Source organism: Anoplolepis gracilipes, unplaced genomic scaffold (genome assembly GCF_047496725.1).
Source record: "Anoplolepis gracilipes unplaced genomic scaffold, ASM4749672v1 Contig18, whole genome shotgun sequence".
Classification (NCBI taxonomy): Eukaryota; Metazoa; Arthropoda; class Insecta; order Hymenoptera; family Formicidae; genus Anoplolepis; species Anoplolepis gracilipes.
The window spans coordinates 849,690-862,156 of record NW_027328669.1 but is presented as its reverse complement, the minus strand read 5'-3'; the positions used below and the strand labels follow the sequence as shown (position 1 = coordinate 862,156).

General features: G+C 36.0%; 3 pseudogenes; all 3 read right to left on the bottom strand.

Moving 5' to 3' along the window:
• Positions 1 to 856: 856 nt before the first annotated feature.
• Positions 857 to 3,611, bottom strand: LOC140675773 (E3 SUMO-protein ligase ZBED1-like; annotated as a pseudogene).
• Positions 3,612 to 7,082: 3,471 nt separating this feature from the next.
• Positions 7,083 to 8,189, bottom strand: LOC140675756 (histone-lysine N-methyltransferase SETMAR-like; annotated as a pseudogene).
• Positions 8,190 to 8,577: 388 nt separating this feature from the next.
• LOC140675736 (uncharacterized) lies at positions 8,578 to 12,467 on the bottom strand (annotated as a pseudogene).

Here is a 12,467-nt window from a genome sequence, read left to right as displayed (position 1 = left end):
CGATATCATCAATATCGATATCTGAATTATATAAAAATATTAACATAAAAAATATCAAACGTTGTGTATCAATATCATCAATATCGATATCTGAATTATATAAAAATATTAATATGAAAATATGCTATATATATCTTATAAATATAATTATGCAAATGGCATGTATTTATAGTTTACATAATTACGTTATTATTTTTTAAATAAATAAAAAATAAACATTTTACATAAAATTTCTTTATTTGTACCTAAAATATATAATTGAATATAATTTTAATACGTACTATTGCAATACAAAATAACAACTGCACATTATTTATATCTTATATGTACTATTGCAATACAAAATAATAATTGCACATTATTTATACCTTATATATAATTTTATATTATATATAACCTTAATAATAATAATTGTCAATCAAAATCTGATCAAATGCCAGATGACTTATAATAATAAAATATAATTCTTTATAGACGCCAATCATTCGCATCAAAGGATTGTAAAAATAACAAGTGATTTAAATGATCACTTGTCTATTTCGCTCTTCGGTCATTACTCTACCTGCTTTAGAAAATAATCTTTCAGAAGGAACTGAAGTAGCAATTAATGATTGATGTTTAATTGTTAAAGATTTTAAATGCGAATCACTGGATAGGCTCCAATATTTAATGGGATTATCGTCCATTTTTATAGGTGGTTGATTTAAATAATAACGAAAATCATCTGGTATTTGATCAGGATTTTGATTGACAATTTGTTTAGATATATTTAAATCTACAAGCTTTTCATGATAGGACCAAAAGTTTGCATTATTGTCACATAAATCTTTTTGTTCATTTTGTTTAAGATTAACATTTATGACTTTATAAATTTCGTAATTTTGTTAATAGCCCGTGAACAAGCAACTTTATTATTAAAATTAATATTCTTAAATCTAGGATCTAAAATTGTAGCTATAGCTAATAGCGATATTTGTTCTATATATTCAAATCGTTTTGTAAATTGATTTATTAATTCTTTTTTAAAATAATGTTCTATATCAGTAGAAGGTTCAAACGATTGCAATTTATTTTTCAAAATACTTATAATTGGAATTACTTTGCTCGCAGTAAGATAGTATTCACCGTATATAATTTTTGTTGCATCTTCAAAAGGCTTTAATAACTGGACAAATTCTTTAGTCGATTGTAACTCTAAGGTAGTCAGCATCGGAGGGGCTGTAGGACACTGTAAAATGATATAGCTAATTTTTTCCGACAATTCTATAAATCTCTCTAGCATATTGTACGTTGAATTCCAACGTGTTTCCACACTTTGAATTAATTTTAAATCCGAATGAAATCGTAATTGATCTGCAGCAATGACTGACTTTTTAAAATATTTAACAATAGCTTTTATTTTTGCACATAAATCTTTTACAATGCTATCTTTTTCAATAACTTTGGCCAGAACTAAGTTTAAGGTATGTGCAAGACATGATAAATGCTTGTCTATACCGAAAGCATCAATAATAGTTTTTTTATGTTAATACCGTTATCTGACACAACCACTATAATATTTTTCATGTCTTTGTTCCATTACTTTATTAAATTTAATAGCCAATTTTTTAAATATTCGGATTGATGTCTTTCCGTCAACTCAACAACGCCAATTGTAACAGATTTATGTTGCTCTCCTACTAAGAAGTGTGCCGTTAAGCCCAGAAAACTTTTCGTATTTAAAGTTTCAGTCCAGATGTCAGTAGTTAGGAATAAATACTTTACTTCTGAAAGTTGTATTTTCATTATACTTGATAAAAATGCGTATTTATTCTCCATAAGATGAGTAATGCTTTTCCTACTAGGGATCTTGTATAAAGGCAGTATTGTACTCATAAATGTTTGGAAACCTTCCTTTTCAACTATACGAAATGGCAAGTTGTCTTTAGCTATCATGAATAGTAGTTTGTTACATCTGCAACTCTAGATCCTCCATCTAAAAATTTAAAAGTATGAAAAAATATAAAATTTTAATATTATAAAATATTATAGAATATATTCTTTCTCTTTTTCTTTTTTTCATTGAAATCCAAAAATTATGAATAAAATTTTTATATATTTGAAAAAATATATAAGTGTTAAAGTATTTTAAAACCATCAAAAGTGAATATTCTATTTGAATTGACTAAAAAATATTTAAAGAAAAACTTATATATAAACAATAGATGCTTTCGATATAATATCAACAAATCATATGTAATTAAATATTTGTTTAAAATTTGAAATATAATTGAATAATAACAACAATTGCTATACCTTGATACGATTTTTGTTTTCCAAAAGCTAAATCTATTTTAAGTTGTTTAGAAATAGGACTTGGTGAAATCGATACTGATCTCGGTTCTGAATAAATTGACGATATGGAAGGTGTTGGAGTACTTGGAGTCGTTGGAGATGGGACTGGATTATCAATAGAATCTTTATTATCCACTTTAGACTACAATTTGTTATATATAATTTAAATATTTATATATATAAAACACACAGAAATTAAAATAAGACTGAAGATTAATATAATATGTTACCATTTGTTTTCTTTTGAGAGATACTGAAGATTTTTTCTGAATATCGATCTGGATATCAGGATGATAACGATATGAAAATGTAAATTTGTCGTATTTCCAGCTGTCTTTACATCTAACTGACAAATTTTACACTTCGCGACTGCACCACTTTTCACGAAATAGTGCCAAATAGTACTTTTTGGTGGCACTATATATATAAAAAAGAAATAGATAAAATTAGTATTTTATAATACATAAAAAATGAAAAATACCGTTTTGAGCATTATAAATATAATTATAAATATAAGAAATAGATAATATAAAAAGTAGAAATCAGGACATAATGATACTTTTCAAGAAATGGAATAGCGCACGCTTACTTTTTTGACAAGTAAGTCGTTAGTCGTAAGGTTGAGGTTAGGAAGGAACTTTTTAACGAACTCTGTAAAATTAGAAATAAGACAAATACACATTCAATCAAAACAGATGAGTAAGAAATAAATATAGAAAAAAGAAATATACATTCGCTTATTTTTATTCTTACCTTATAGCAACAGGTATTTCCCCTTTCTTCTTTTTCTTCGTGAATTCACAGTTTACCGAAACCCGGAACCCGAATACATAATACATAAGAGTTGCGTTTGCTTTCTACTTTCTATCAATATGGACTTTTTCACATGACGCAGAAACTCTTGCCGCACGGCAACAAGCAATGTGATAGGTGATAGCCAATGCGCGAATGCGGTACGTTGATTGGCTATTGCCTACCGCGTCACTTCTTGCCGTGCGCAAGCGTTTTCACGTCCTGTATGTAAAAATCCTGTAGGTGTATCGAAAATCGATATTCAGGGATTGAGTATCGATATGTTGAAATATCAAATAATAAAATATCGATACAAAATACCGATATTTAAACATTAAAGTATCGATATTTGTAATATCGATACTGTATCGCCCATCACTACCTCAGGCTCCTATTGTGGGATAGCCGGCCCTGGTGATCGGGGCGGGTATACCGGCCGAGGGATCCTTGACGGATGTGACTTGCGCAGCGTGTAGCCCTTGCATTCTCGAAATAGATGACGGTTCTGTTATAACGTACTGCTAGTCCCAGAATGGTCGGCTTCGCTCTCCGTCGTCGCGTTTATATACTGCGCGGACCGTATTCTACTCCCGGGCGACTCCCTGGCTTGCGCCGCGTAGCGGCGGCCCGCGTATTAGCCGTGTGACTCGCGCGAAAGCGCTTGTGGCGGTTGCCATAGCCGCCACAAATATAAATGTGTAAAATCAAATTTCTGGCTTGCTTATTATTTAATATTCGTATTATATACTTAAATAAAGAGGATTACCTTTGATTATAAATTCACAATGTCCGCTTGCTGTCATGTGTGCCTTTTCCTCAAAAGATCGGGTGATGGTGATTGCGCATAAGGAGACTGCACAATCGATATATGAGCAATTGCATTTATCCTACAAGCACACATCGCGCGCGCGCGCCCACACACACACACACACACACGTACGCACGCACGCACGCGACACGCGCACGCACACACACACACACACACACCGTACCATTTTTTAATTTTTTCCAGAGTAATCTAAAAAATGTCTTACAAAACAAAATTTTTAGACGTCTTTTCAAAAAAGTTTTGAAGATGTCTTTTACGACGTCATCTTGATTTTTATTCTACTTGATTAAGATAGTACTGAAATTGACTATCGACATCTATAAAATGGACTCGAATGGAACTACAAATGGAATACGTCCGCGTATTGCTCGCATATATTTTCGGGAGTCTGTTTTTCTTCTGAGTTTAAATGGTCTGTTCGTAGTAACTATCAAATGTGTGAGGATCGTGGTGAACTAAGGCTCGGGTTTCCATGTGCTTGTATCGTATTGACTTTTGTTATTTTATTATGTACGATTTTTTCGAGAGTGACAAGGGATGTGCATATTTCAACTTCTTTTTCTGTGGTGTTAATAATGCTGATCGGGCATGTATGATTTTCTGCTTTTACCATACAATTTCCTATGTATACGCCCGGTGCGGTTTCTTCAGATCGCACGAGTCCGATTATATTTCCTTCCGTATTTGCTGTTATTATAGTTTCACCACGTGGTTTTAAAATAATTTTATTGAATGGATGGAGTTTTATGGCGGAATTTCCTATTTTTAGTAGTGCTGTTGGTAGTCACAGGACACGGAGTGTTTTCGTAGGAAATCAATCCCCAAAATTCCGTCGTGTTCAATCGGAATGTCGTCTTTCACGATATAGAAGGCATGCTTTATTTTGATTTTATCTAATATAATCGTAGCGTACATTTTCCCTAATGTATGTATTTGGTGTCCTGTTACACTCGTAAGCGTAATTCGATATAAAAGCTTCGTATATAAAAGCTTCGTCTTTCAAATGTTTTATCAAGGAAATTGTTGATCCAGAATCGTAGAGCATTTTTACTCTATCGTGTTTTGCTTCACGCATAAGTTCGCTATTAATAGTTCAGTTGGTTTTTGTGAACGCAGAGTATTTTTTAAATGTGCTACACGATATGTCGATGCAGATCGCGGCTGTTTATTTCTTGTTTCTTTTTGTTGGTCGTCACTATCGCTATTTGCTGAGGCAGTGCTTTTCTCTCGCTGACGATGCGAATTCTTATATTCGCGCGTACTTCCATTGCATGTTTTGTTATTATTGTCTTTTATTTTATTAGTAGTCGTTCCTGGTCGTCTCTTTAGGCTCCAGCATTCATCACGGTTATAACCGGATTTTTTGCAGTAATTACAGTATTTACTTATCGCATTTACTCACGTAGTTTTATCCGGCTTAGAAAGTACATATTTGCTACTTCAACAATCGCGCCCGATGTGTCCATTTTTACCGCATTTGAAGCATTGCGGACTTGAATTCTGATTTTGTTGCGAATACCTTGCTTTAGTCTTATTTTTATTAAATGAGTTATAAATTTTTCCCGTAGGCCCGATGAGTTTTTCTTCCGAACTCGCACCGTTTATTGCCGCCTGTAGTGTACCGTTGAGCTCGAACTAATAGTTTGATATCGTCGCGTAGTCCCGTTTCAAAGTTTATTAGAGCCTGCTTCTTTATTGTCCATTGGATTGCGCGTTTGAACATGGGCGAATGTTCTTCCCCTTCTATCATTGATTCATATAGTTTCATAGCAAGTTGATCTACGCGTTGCCCGAAAACATGAGCGGTCTTATTCGTTTTCTGTTTCAATGAGTTAAATTCTATTTGTAAATGTGTAGTGCTCTGTTTTGGTTGATAACAATCCTCGAATTGTTGTTTTAACTCATCATATGACTGTATGTCTCGTGTTTTAAAGTCTTGTCTAGCCTTTCCTCTTAACTTTGTGTACAGGATCGCTTGCAGTAATGCGTCTTCGTCCAGTGGGTTAATAGTGTTCATTGCGTAGTGCACGAGTTTATAAAATCTTGTAAGTTACTTCTCGAAGTTCCATCAAATTTTAGAATTCGCGCTTCTTTTAATGATACGAACTGTGGAGCTACACTCTGTCAATGCCTGACATCGTATTCTGTTCGTCCGTATGTGAGGTCTAGGTTATTATTATCGCGAGGTACGTTTTGTGTTCGGTTTAATTCTTCGCGATTTATGTGCATATGTTGAACTTGTTCCCGTAAATTTCTTATTTCCACTTGCATTTCCCGGAAACTGTGTAAAAGTTCTATTAATACCTCATTACCCGTATTATTGCCTATTGCCTGTTCTGCGTTTACCTGTCGTGCAGTGGAATTTCCTCCTGCTTGTGTTCGTGTACGCTCAATTTCTCTATTTATTTCTGCTGACGGTACATTCGGTTGTCGCACGATGTTTGATTCTATAACGGGCTTGAATATATTTTCGTTAACCGACAAAGGTGAATAAGCCCTTCTAACGGAAAAACGCGTTCGATGGTATTACGGCCAGCGATTGGTCCGTTCGCGTCGTGGTGACTATCGATAGTGTTGTCGGGTTCCTCGTCCGAATAACATCCGATAACGTCAAAATTGCACAGAACGATGATTTGAACGCCAGGCGCGAAAATCCACGCCACACTAAGGGTACGAAAATAAAGGTACGATTTCACAGCTGATAAAAGCTAGCTTTTTATCCCCACTCTATCAATTTTCGCCAAAGTGACTATCTAGCGAAGGCACGCTCAAAGTTCGATTTGTTGAACTATCAGCGAAAAAACCCTGAAAGTCGGAGGAAGCAAAATAAGTTAACAAATATTTTTATTTTCCAGTTAAATATTTTTTTAAACATCAAAAGGAAGATAACTGGAATGATAATACATACAATGAATATAATATATATAATCATAATACATATTATATACCTATTACAAACTATTAGGTTATGTTAGGTATTTGTGATATTAATATTAGGAGGACCGGAAAGTAATGTCGTTTTCTTACATTAAATTCAAACAAATAAATTTTTAACAAGTTTTTATTTTTAATCAATGATGTAATCATCCTCGTTATCAACAACCTTTTGCCATCTAGCAAATTTTCAATGCCGGATTGATAAAAATCAATTGGTTTTGAGCAAAATATCTGGAGATGACATTTTGGATATCATCCAAATTTTCAAATTTTTTGTCACTTAGAAAGTGTTGTAGCGATCGGAATAAATGGAAATCCGATGGTGCGATGTCGGGTGAGTATGGTGGGTGAGGCAGTACCTCCCACCCCAATTCATTAATTTTTTCCAGGATTCGTCTTGCGCAGTGCGGTCTTGCATTATCGTGTTGCAGAATAACGCCTTTTCTGTTGACAATCGCTGGACACTTTTCAATTAAAGATTGATTTACTCGATCCAATTGTTCACAGTAAAGGTCTGCATTCACAGTTTGTCCAGGTTTCAGCACTTCAAAATGAACGATTCCGCGAATACTCCAAACACACAAAAGCGCCTTTTTGGGATGTAAACCTGGCTTAGCAGTACTTCGTGGCGATTCATTCGGAGAGAGCCACTGCCTTTTGCGTTTTGGATTATTAGAGAAGGACCCATTTTTCATCTCCAGTGATCAAGCGATCAAAAAACGCTTCTGTATTGTGCCGTTGAAGCAATAAGTTACATGTGGAGGATCGGTTAGCTTTGTTTTCTTCGGACAGATTATGCGGGATCCAAACACCTGCTCTGCTTACTTTACCAATCTACTGCAAATGTTCTTGGATGGTCGACCAAGGTTGGTTAAGAGTGTTTGACAGTTCCTCGATTGTCTGACACGGATTTGCTTCCACTTCCGCCCTTAACATGTCATTGTCTAAAGTTGTGGTCTTCCTGATCGATACGAGTCGGAAAGATCAAAATTACCGGATCTGAACTTAGAAAACCACTTTTGGCATTTACGAACGTCTAATGCACTTGGATAAACATCGCAAATGTTTTTGGTAGCAACTGTTGCGTTACTACCCTTGTGAAACTCAAAAAGCATACAATGTCGGACCTCTTCTGGTATTTGGCTGGCCATTTCACCCCAAATTGCAAAAAAATTTTAAGATTTAATTATTTACAAGTAAACAAGTCACCTAACCTTAAAATGTCTTTGATACTACTTTGAAGTACACAATGAGCTGACAAATGACAATCAAATATTGACATGCGTAGAAAAGACATTACTTTCCGGCCCCCCTAATATATATTTTGAATATGTATATATTGCAAAAAATTCTGTACATATGTGGTATGTGCAACACAAAAGTCGCAGAAAATGTAATAAATTATCATTCTTGTTTAAAAGGCTATAATCATTTTTACATAGATGAAATCAATATTTTTATAAAAAAACAAAATATTTTTATTTTTATATTTTTAAAAAATATTATTTTTATATATATTTTTTTATTTAAAAAAAAATATTTTTATTTTATATTTTTTTTTATTTTTATTTTGCAACGGCCATAAAACGTCTTTTAATTACTGCAGCAACTGTAATTGCCACTATACGTCCAATCTCTTCATCCATTTTTATATAGGATACCTAATTATGACACTTTCGCTTCAAACAGCTACACTTTTCTTAGCAAAACACCGCTAAAAAGCCAGCAAAAAAACGCTCCATAAAAAGGTTCAGCTATAAATGTTATAGCCTGAAAAGCATATTGACACATATTAACCGGGAGTGTCCTACTACTAAAAAATGCGAGCGCGGATGTATTGCGATATCATGACGTAAACATCGCTAAGGAAAATTAGGTGCAACAAAGCCGCGCAAAACAGCGGACCACGCGCTGTTTTGGGAGGTCACGAAATGCGACGCGAATTCAGAGGAGGGCACCTTTTCGGCACATGCCCTTGGACTGGAGCGTCCCTTTCAGGATACTTAAGCACCTGCAAAGAGGAAGTAGGCGAACAGTTTTAGAAAAGTAACGCAGTGCGGGCGTCGAAAATCGGAAGCCAACACGCGGCCGCGACGCACTATAAACTGAACGAAAAACAATTATAACTACGGAGCCAATCTGTAAGTCGAGCCATATTTGTCAATAAAAGCAACCCAAACGTAACATCCCAAAACGCCGTCGACTTCCCGGGAGCCAGTGTCGCGTTTCCAAACCCTTATCTAGCAACGATCCCAAGAATTCCCGTGTTCCTACGAGGGGCACAACAAAATTGGTGGCAGCGGTGGGATGCTGGAAGACTGCAGCTAGGAAGAAAATCACCACAGTGTGACAAGACAAATGGGATACTAGAAAACTGCATCCAGGAAAAAGCACCACAGGGTGACAAGCCAAGTAGAATGCCAGAAGACTACAGCTAGGAAGCTGAAGAAGGACGCGAGCCAGTCAACGCCACGACTTACGACAACTCCACAACCAACAACGCAGCGTCGCACGCTGTAGCAGCCGTTGTAGTGTCAGCAGAACGACTACAAGCGAGCGAAAAATGCAAGCCGTAATATTACTGTAAGTCCGAAATTCAATATTATTATAACGCATCGAGCAAATGCAAACCGATTATCAAATTTTAAGTATAAAAATCTAGCGTGAATGTTGGCACCAGCAAAATGCGTAACCTTTCACCGAACACGATTTTTAAGTATACCGGCGCGACTAGCGAATAGATTTGGTTACGTAACACCCAAACAGATAATCGAAGGAGCGACCCGCGATATTCGCGAAAATGTGCGAAGGAATTTACGAGTAAACAATCGCGCCGAAAGTGTGCCATAAGTCAGTCCATCGGGTCCTGCGATTTCACGGAGTAAATTAAATCATTAAAGAAGTCAACGGTCACAATATATAACAATTATTGACATAAATAAGAACTTATACATATATAGTAGTATGTTTATTACCATATTGCATTAATTTTTATAATACAAAATATTATTTTATTCCAGTAAAAAAAGTATTTTAAAATTATAGTCTTTTAGTTTCGGGCTGTGTAAAAGCGCGCGATTATTTTGACATAAAAGCTATGCATATTAAAATTTTCATTACACGTAGAGAAAATTATTATAATTACGTGATTGTAGGGATTTTTATTATTCTGTGTCTTTTTAACAGAAAAGAAAATTTCTCTCATTTATTTTAAAGGAATACAGAAAGTTTTTGTTACACCGTTCGACAAACATACTATTGTTTTCTGAAAAGAAAACCAGTATACTGTTATCAGACTTTAATGACAACGTAACACTACATGCATTTTTCTATATCTGAAAATTATTGATTCATACATTTTTTACTTTATACTTAATACTTAATATCTGTCTGTTCACTATTCTCTTTCTCTCTCTTTCTCATTTGCTTGCACAATCTTATTCCGTCACGAAATTTTAATCAAAATTTTTATTAGAATTTGATATTCAAATATATCATCGTTAAGATGGTCATCTTTGTGGCGTCATTATACATCCACTGACGCTACACATACGTTCCACAGATGCAAAACTCGAAATTGTCGGGTTATATTTAATAAAGAATTTCTTAATAGTAGTGTAATCATTTAGCATATTAATACTGCAATTATCGATTTCAAGAATCGATCATAATTTCTCTTGTGTAGATTTGACTACTTTCATTTGTTGATTAAAAAAAGTCATCTTTCATTAGAGCGGATTCCTAATGCGTCTTCTAAAAACTTAGCAGGTTTTTTCTCTTCTCCATTTAGCTAATGCAACTTAAATTTTGGATGCAAACAGCTTGCGATGATTAATTCTTTTGTAACGAAGCGCTCTCCGTTACTAAAATTCCTGATAACACGACTATCGGAAGTCCGCGGTCCGGTGAACACCGACCGGACCAAAGCGAAGGCGCCATGCGCCCTGTTTAATGTACCAAGACTCGCGAGACTTCCGAAAGGGAAACCGCGCCAGAGACTAAGTCCCGCTCGGCTACCGACCGATCGAACCCGAGAACACCCGAGCGCAAAACGAGATCTCGAGACCCGCCGAGGAGGCAAGCTCCAGCGACCGAGAACGGAGACACCCGACCGAGACACATGTGACGCGCAAACCAGATAACGGTAGAAGTCTCAGAGGAAGGGGAACTCCCACAGTATAAAACCCGCGCATCCACGATCCAGACTAGATCTCCGAATCTGGTTCTCTAAGATGGGCTCCGCTTCAGAGAACCTTTCTGATCCCACGTTACACAAACTCTACGTTACAGAAAACACTACCCGAGACTCACGATCCCCATCCTGAAGCGACTGTGGTGGACCGTACTCCGCCACCATCGAGAGTTCTCGATCGCCTAGGACTATCCTGACCATAACGCGAGTCCACCGGAGAGGAGAGTGCTCCCCTCCCGCCGGGAGTTCTCGGCGACTCATCAACCAGCACCCGCACCCGCCAGAATACCGGACCAGCGGTCAAGGGGTAGAGAGTGAGCTGCCTCTGACGAGAGTTCTCGTCATCCGGTAACAAACCCCAAGTTTTCTCCGGAAACTTCCTCTCGTCCACAACCCGCCCGCTGAATCTTGACCGAATCAAGACACGCAAAACAGCGGTCGGATAAAACGACAAAAACCGGCACGCGCGATACAACAAACTATAAAAACCGGCACCCGCGATAAAGCGAACAACAAAAATTCCGACGGCACCCGAGCGACCATAGTAAAAACCCGACCACCGAAAAAACCGCCACGCGCCGCGCCGCTAAAAATAGCGCACGCCGTCGTATGCACCCGCGCGCCGAGCGACACTTACCACCACGCTCATTAGTATACAATCACACTGTAAATAGCGTTCATCTCATTTATACACCGACGCACACACCCACATTCACATGCACCTTTGTACATACACACTCAAGCACACAATAAACGATTCTACTTTACAGTATAACAAAGTCTCGTCGTGTCTCTTTTCCCTCTCGAATTACGAACCCTGATCCCGGCGAACTATCCGGCCGAACCTCCGATTGAAGGAGGGAGCGGTTATACTTTTTTATTAAATAATATGGATAATCTAAAATTACATGTATAAATTAATGAATAAATATTATTCTTTATTCAAAACTAACAAACACATGTTAATTAAATGAACAACTATATTTATCAAATTATCTTTTATTCAAACCTAGTTGAATAGCTGTGATTAGTGACTGGCAATACATAAATACATTTTTATTGAATTTTTCTAATTTTTCTTGTAAAGTTTTTAAGATTGGTAATAAATATCCCATATACATTCCTGATTCACTTCGTAATATGTTCAAAGCTTGCACCAAAGGTTTCATTATCTAGACAAAGAAAATAAAAAATACATTTCACATTTTACTAAATATATAATGTGTGCGTATTACAATCTATCAAGAGGCGTACTTGATAATATTCTGCAACGAATTTAATTTCGTTTGTTGTTAACACTCGATATCAAGATTGAATATTCTGAACAGCTCATTTGCTTTGTTTTTAATGAAGAACAACATTTTGAAATCTGAAAAATGAATG